Genomic DNA, 7,370 nt, shown 5'->3' with positions numbered 1-7,370 from the left:
AGGGATAGGCCTGGGTGGCTGTATGGCGGCGCTGCAGATAGGATGAGACTGCTGCCGGGGCTGGCCAATAACTTGTCAGTTTATGGTCATGCTTGGTTCTGGGACCAGCTGTTTTGTCGTTTTGAGATGTTCACGCTCCCGGCAACCATTGTTCCCTGAACGTCAACTCCGCCCGGGATCAAATACTGAAGTGGATGCCGGATTGCAACGCTGAGGGAGTATCGAGCACTTGGCAGCTCCCTTCTCTTGACGAAGAGCTCCAGTGGTCGAGCTCCTTGGTGGAGAAGGCCACCAGGGCCGAAGAAGGAATGTATAAATGCACATCTGCTGTGGAGGTAGCGTATATTCTGAAGAGGGTCGCGGAGGACAAGGATGCCCGCTGCGGAGAAATGGAGAAGGCTGCAAAAGCCGGGAAAGGCAAAGGGAAGGCTAGGAATGAGAGCTCTTCCCAGGGCGGCAGCGAGGCGCAAGCCACGGAAGATACTGCCAAGGGAGAGCTTGCCGGGGATAAATTCATCGGGCTAGACGCTCTAGCCACGGCAGCAAAGGAGCTCCAGGAGGGAGAGGAAGAGGAGAGGGAGGAGGGCGCGGCAGCAGCCCTTGAAGAGGAGTGGCTTGCGGCAGGACCGCAAGTCCCCACACCGGATCCAGACTAGTGCACCCGCAGGCGCACCGCATTCCGAGGAGCGGCGACCTCCAACCCGGCGCCACCCACCAAGAGGGTGAAGAGGATCTCCACCAAGACTACCAAGGCTGAGGTGGGGGTGTCGCCAATCCCCTCGTCTTGCTCAGGCCAGGGCGTGTTCTGCCAAGCGGTCGGTGGTCTCGGAGGAGGAGTCCAGCCCCCGCTCCGGCTCGAGTTCCTTGCAAAGCTCGCCCTCCCCGGAGCTCTTGATATCACGGCAAGCACCAAAGCTACCGGGGAGTTCCACCCTTCCATCTCTGAAAAGAGGACGGGAGGCCCTCCCCCCATGGAGTTCAATTTGAACTCCATGCTTATTATGGAAGAGTAAAGAGAATTTCTCTTTGTGTCAGATATCTTCCTAAGTAGATTTGAATGCTTACGCCGACTAACCTCTTGCCTTTGTTTTTTGTTGCCGATCACAGAGGTGGAGGAGAACACGGAGATTCTCATCCATCACTCTCGGAAGAGACTCAGGCGCCTCGGGTCGCTGAAGGGCGTAGAGGGCTTGGCTTCGGCAGGGAAGGATGCTGAACATCCTGTGGCGAGCCCCCTGAGGGAGTCCTGGATTAAGGAGTCCTTGGGTGTCCGGACTATGTAACATGGGCCGGACTAATGGGCTATAAAGGTACAAGACAAAAGACTTCCTCCCATGTCCGGATGGGACTCTCCTTTGCGTGGATGGCAAGCTTGGCGTTCGTATATGTAGATTCCTTCCTTTGTAAACCGACTCTGTACAACCCTAGGCCCCTCCGGTGTCTATATAAACCGGAGGGTTTAGTCCGTAGAGGCAATCACAATCATACAGGCTAGACATCTAGGGTTTAGCCATTACGATCTCGTGGTAGATCAACTCTTGTAATTCTCATATTCATCAAGATCAATCAAGCAGGAAGTAGGGTATTACCTCCACCAAGAGGGCCTGAACCTGGGTAAACATCGTGTCCCCCATCTCCTGTTACCATCGACCTTAGACGCACAGTTGGGGACCCCCTACCCGAGATCCGCCGGTTTTGACGCCGACATTGGTGGTTTCATTGAGAGTTCCACTGTGACGTCATCAGAAGGTTCGATGGCTCCATCAGTCATCTACAACAATACTGCCCTGGGGGAGGTTTTCCTCCCCGGCCAGATCTTTGTCTTCGGCGGCTTCGCACTGCGGGCCAACTCGCTTGGTCATCTAGAGCAAATCGACAGCTACGCCCCAGGTCACCAGATTAGTTTTGGAAATTTGGACTATGTCACTGATATCTTAGGAGACTTGACCTTCCAAGGGTTCGCGACCCCAACCTCCGCTCTGGCCTTAGATCCGGAGCGCATCGCCAGGTCCGAAGACGGGATTACTGAGCCCGCCGGACTATCTACGGCCACTAAACCCAGTACGGGAGAGCCGGATGAAGTACTGTCGTTGGCAACCATCATGAAGCCGGACTCTTCTCCGGACACTGGCTCCGAACCCTCGGAGTCAGCATCGTGTGAGCTCGGCCAAGGAGTTTCCTTCCCGCCGTACTCCACGGATTTTCTTCTCCCTGGCCAAACCTCGCCTTTAAGCGAGGCTCTGGACTTGATGCGATCCCTCATCATTACAGAGGAGCAATGTCCGAACTACGCCCAGACCGGACTAGGGCCTGAGAGCGGGGAATTTTACGTCCCACCCACCACCCACTTCATAGCCACTATCGAGGACTTAACTGACATGCTCGACTATGGCTCCGAAGACATCGACGGTATGGACAACGATGCCCGAGAGGAGCAGGCCGAAAACCCGCCGTTTACCGGACGCTGGACGGCCACCTCTTCGTATGACGTGTACATGGTAGACATACCCAAAGAGGGTAACGGCGATGATAAAGAAGATCCAGTCGAGGATAAACCTCCTGAGATACACCCAAAGCGCCGACGTCAGCGGCGCCGCTATAAATCACGCCATGGAAAAGAAAGCAATACCGTCACAGGAGACAACAACACTCTGTACAATGCCGAAGACAAAGAAGACCCCGTTGAGCCAACTTTCGAACAGGACGATCAGGAAGATGGGCAAGTTAGCCCTGACGAACAGGCCGTAAACGAAGACTCGGAGGACAGTAATTATCTCCCACTCTCCGAGGATGAGGTGAGCCTCGGTGATGAAGACTTTATCGTACCTGAGGAACCTCTCGAGCAGGAGCGCTTTAAGCGCCGGCTAATTGCCACTGCAAGGAGCCCGAAAAAGAAGCAGCAGCAGCTTCAAGCTGATCAAGATCTGCTGAACGATAGGTGGACTAATGTCCTGGCAGCCGAGGAATACGGCCTCGAGTGCCCAACCAAAAGTTACCCGAAGCGTAAACTGCTACCCCAATTTGACGACGAGGCCCTCGAGCCCGCACCATCAGCACGTAATGCGGCTGACCGACCACCTCGTGGCCGGGACAAAACGGCAACTCAAGCCGAACACCAGCCGATACTACCTCGCCGTAAAGGTAGAGATATAACAGCTCGGGGATATACATATGACCTATAGCAAGACTTGGACAGTAGAGCAGGTCAGACCAGATCGATCTACAGATCTCGGGGGCGTGCCCCGACGTGCGATGGCGGCTATCTAGCCGGACGTGACAAGCATAATCACGCCCGGGCCAAAAACCGCAGACGAACTCCATTCGAGCTACGTCGCGACTTGGCCTGATATAGAGGCGCCGCACACCCCCTCTGCTTCACTGATGAAGTAATGGAGCATGAATTCCCAGAAGGGTTCAAACCTATGAATATCGAATCATATGATGGAACAACCGACCCCGCAGTATGGATTGAAGACTTCCTTCTCCATATCCACATGGCCCGTGGCGATGATCTACATGCCATCAAATACCTCCCACTAAAATTAAAGGGACCAGCCCGGCACTGGCTAAACAGCCTCCCAGAAAACTCTATTGGCAACTGGGAAGACCTGGAAGACGCCTTTCGCGACAACTTCCAAGGTACATATGTCCGGCCTCCGGACGCCGATGATCTCAGTCACATCATCCAACAGCCCGGAGAGTCAGCCAGGAAGCTCTGGACTAGGTTCTTAATTAAAAAGAACCAAATCGTCGACTGTCCGGACGCCGAAGCCCTAGCGGCCTTTAAACATAGCGTCCGAGATGAGTGGCTGGCCCGTCACCTCGGCCAAGAAAAGCCAAAGTCTATGGCAGCTCTTACCGCACTGATGACCCGCTTCTGCGCGGGAGAAGATAGCTGGCTGGCTCGACGAAACAATAGCACCAGCGATCCTGGCACCTCTGAGGTCAGGGACGGCAATGGCAAGCCTCGACGTAATAAAAACAAGCGTCTAAACAACAATGTAGGAACCCAAGACACGGCGGTCAACGCCGGATTCAGTGGTTCCAAACCCGGTCAACGGAAGAAGCCACTCAAGGCAAACAAAGACGGTACATCCAGTTTAGACAAGATACTGGATCGGCCCTGTCAAATTCATGGCAGCCCTGACAAACCCGCCAACCATACCAACAGAAATTGTTGGGTTTTCAAACAAGCAGGCAAGCTCAACGCCGAACACAAAGGGAAGGGGCCGCCTAGTGACAGTGAAGACGAAGAGACTCGCCAACCAAACATCGGGGCACAAAAGCACTTCCCCCCTAAGTAAAAACAGTAAACATGATATCTGTGACGCATATCCCTACAAGGGAGCGCAAGCGCATGCCACGAGACGACTACGCCATAAAGCCGGTCGTACCAAAATTTAACCCATGGGCAGCCTGTTCGATCACTTTTGATCGCACTGACCACCCAACAGGTATCCGTCACAAAGGTTTGGCAGCTCTGGTCCTCGACCCAATCATTGATGGATTCCATCTCACACGAGTCCTTCTAGACGGCGGCAGTAGCCTTAATCTGCTCTATCAAGACACTGTTCAGAAAATGGGCATTGATCCCTCAAGGATCAAGCCTACCACAACTACCTTCAAAGGGGTAATACCCGGCGAAGAATCTCACTGTACGCGCTCAATCACACTGGAAGTTCTTCGGTTCGCCGGACAACTTCCGAAGCGAAGCCTTGACCTTCGATATTGTTCCGTTCTGCGGTGGATATCATGCACTGCTTGGGCGGACCGCTTTTGCTCGTTTCAATGCGGTCCCACACTACGCCTATCTAAAGCTTAAGATGCCGGTCCACACGGTGTCATAACGATCAATGGAAACACGGAACACCCCCTCCGTTCCGAAGAGTATACCACGGCCATCATAGCCGAAGTACAAAGCGGCCTCGTTAAACCGCATACCTCATCGGCCATTAAGCCACCGGCCTCTACTACACAAGACCGGTCAATTTTAGAGCTGGATTAGCAGTTCCGCCTCCGTCGTTCACCGCATATACCTGCGAAGTTCACACCATGCTTGCATAACTATGCACTTAAAATACCTTGGTCGTCGGCGGAGGCACAATGCGGATAGGCCTACAGCACGGTTCATCCTCCTACAGCTTTTCTCCCTTCCTTTTAACTATTTCTTATCTTTTGTCACAGATGAATCAAAACTTGTTCGTCCTATGGACCTGCAAGGACTCTTTCAGAGCCCAGCTTCGTCCAGGCAACCAAAGATTGCTCCTTTTAAGGAATCCTCTTCGCTAAGGCAAAGGCAGCGCAAACGTTCTACAGAAGTTCCAAAAGATTTTTTGTAGACCAAACACTCTATTTAAAACCTGGTATAGCCTTTTTCCTCAGCCTTCGACCCCTGGCATGTAAAATGGCCTGGGAAGGGATGTTATAATTTGTAAGATTGCGTTCGATGTATCAGTCAGATTCCAGTGAACACAAATCCGTCTTCAGTATATACTTTTCCTCTTAGAACTGCATTTTACCTCTTCGGTGGTTTCACATACACACCTCGGCACTAATCGCCAGGGGCTCGATATGGCAACATATTAGCCGTCAACAAGTCTGAATAGCTCTACAGCATACTTCGGCGTCACGAGTTTGGCATTATATGCATCAGCTCCGAATCATGTCTTTGGTCAATAGTTGGGTTGCCCGGCTCCTGTGCTTACTACCTTATGTTCTGTTCTATCGGCTAGGGTAGTAAAGGGAGAACTACTGTGATTGTGTTTCCGGTTCACCTGGTTAAACACCTCAGTAGAGAAAGCCGAAAACTGACTGTCATGATACGGCGAGAGCTGGTCAACCACTCGGCGACTTATTAAAATCTTTTGCGATTTCTTCCGTATAACATGAAGGACCGTTTTCCGGTCACCTATGTAGCGCAGCCGTATTCGGATAAACGCGCACATACAAGGGGCTATATCGTAGACCCACCGTCAAACTCCTATGGCTAAGTGAAGGTGTTAAAGCCCTATAGTCCGATTGCCTAGTTCGCCGCACTGACACCTCCTTCACGGACCAAGACGTTGGGTCAAGTGTAGTCAGTCGCTATTCCGAACACCCCCGCATTATATGCGAGGGGGCTGAAGCCGACGACTGGCAAACTTTCAGATTACAGAAAACGGCCGCACAGGAGGAAATACCTTTCAGGCAAAAGGCATAAATATAACACAGCCTTAATATATCATAATATTGCTATCACAATTTCGATACATTCACTCGAACATAATATCTTTCGAGCACTGACCCTCTATCAAGCGGGCGCCCTCTAGGACATCCTCAAAATATTGCTCCGGTGTGCGATGGTCCTTGCCCCCGGGTGGGCTCTTCGCTGCAACATCGGCGGCCTTCATTTTTGCCCAGTACGTCTTGACGCAGGGCAAAGGCCATCCGTGCACCTTCAATGCACGCTGACCGCTTAATAGCGTCGATACACGGCACCGCATCAACAAGTCGCTGCACCAAACCGAAATAACTATTCGGAATTGGCTCAGTCGGCCACAGCCGGACCACGACGTCCTTCATGGCAGCTCCGGACATCTTGTGGAGCTCGGCCCACTGGGCCATCTGTTCGTTCAGCAACGACGAACGCCAAGGCACGTTGAATTGTGACCAGAAAAGCTTCTCCGCCGCATGTCCCTCTTGTGCTTGGTAAAACTGCGCCGCATCGGAGACACTCTTCGGCAGGTCCAAGAATGCGTCTGGAGAACTCCACAATTGATTAAGCAGGGCATACTTCGGGTCACCGAATTTAGTCTGTAATAGAAAGGGCTTACCAGCCGCTATCTCCCCAGCTTGCCGGATCTCCTCCCGAGCTTCTCTAGACTCGGACCGTGCCCCGCGCGCCTCTTGTAAAGCCTTGTCGAGTTTGGCTGCCTGGGCTTTGTTATCCTTCTCGAGTGATTTGCATTGGCCAGTGGCATCCTTTAGTTCTCGCGCTAGGGAAGATATTCTCTCCTCGCACTGCCGCCGAGTGGCCTGTTTGGCCTTTAACTCAGTAGCTGCCTTCTTGACAGCCGCATCGCTCACTCAGGCTTCCTCCTTGGCAAGGGCAAGTTCAGCCCGAAGGGTCTGAACTGCAGCAGCACCATCTGCAATTATGCATGTCCCAGTATATAATTCTCATCTTCATGCTCATCTTATTATACATGCATAAGCTGACTGCCCCAAAACATACCTTGTGCCTCGACGAGCCGCCTGTTAACAAGAGTAATGTCCTCATCCGCTTTAAATCTGCAACTTCCGCAGCTTGAGCGGTCGCCATTGACATAACAGCCTGTTTTCAAATTAATCATGTCATTTCTTGAGCATATCTTTTTGATCCTCTGATCGCC

This window comes from Triticum aestivum, chromosome 4D, assembly GCF_018294505.1.
Source record: "Triticum aestivum cultivar Chinese Spring chromosome 4D, IWGSC CS RefSeq v2.1, whole genome shotgun sequence".
NCBI lineage: Eukaryota > Viridiplantae > Streptophyta > Magnoliopsida > Poales > Poaceae > Triticum > Triticum aestivum.
Note: the sequence above shows the minus strand (reverse complement) of the source record.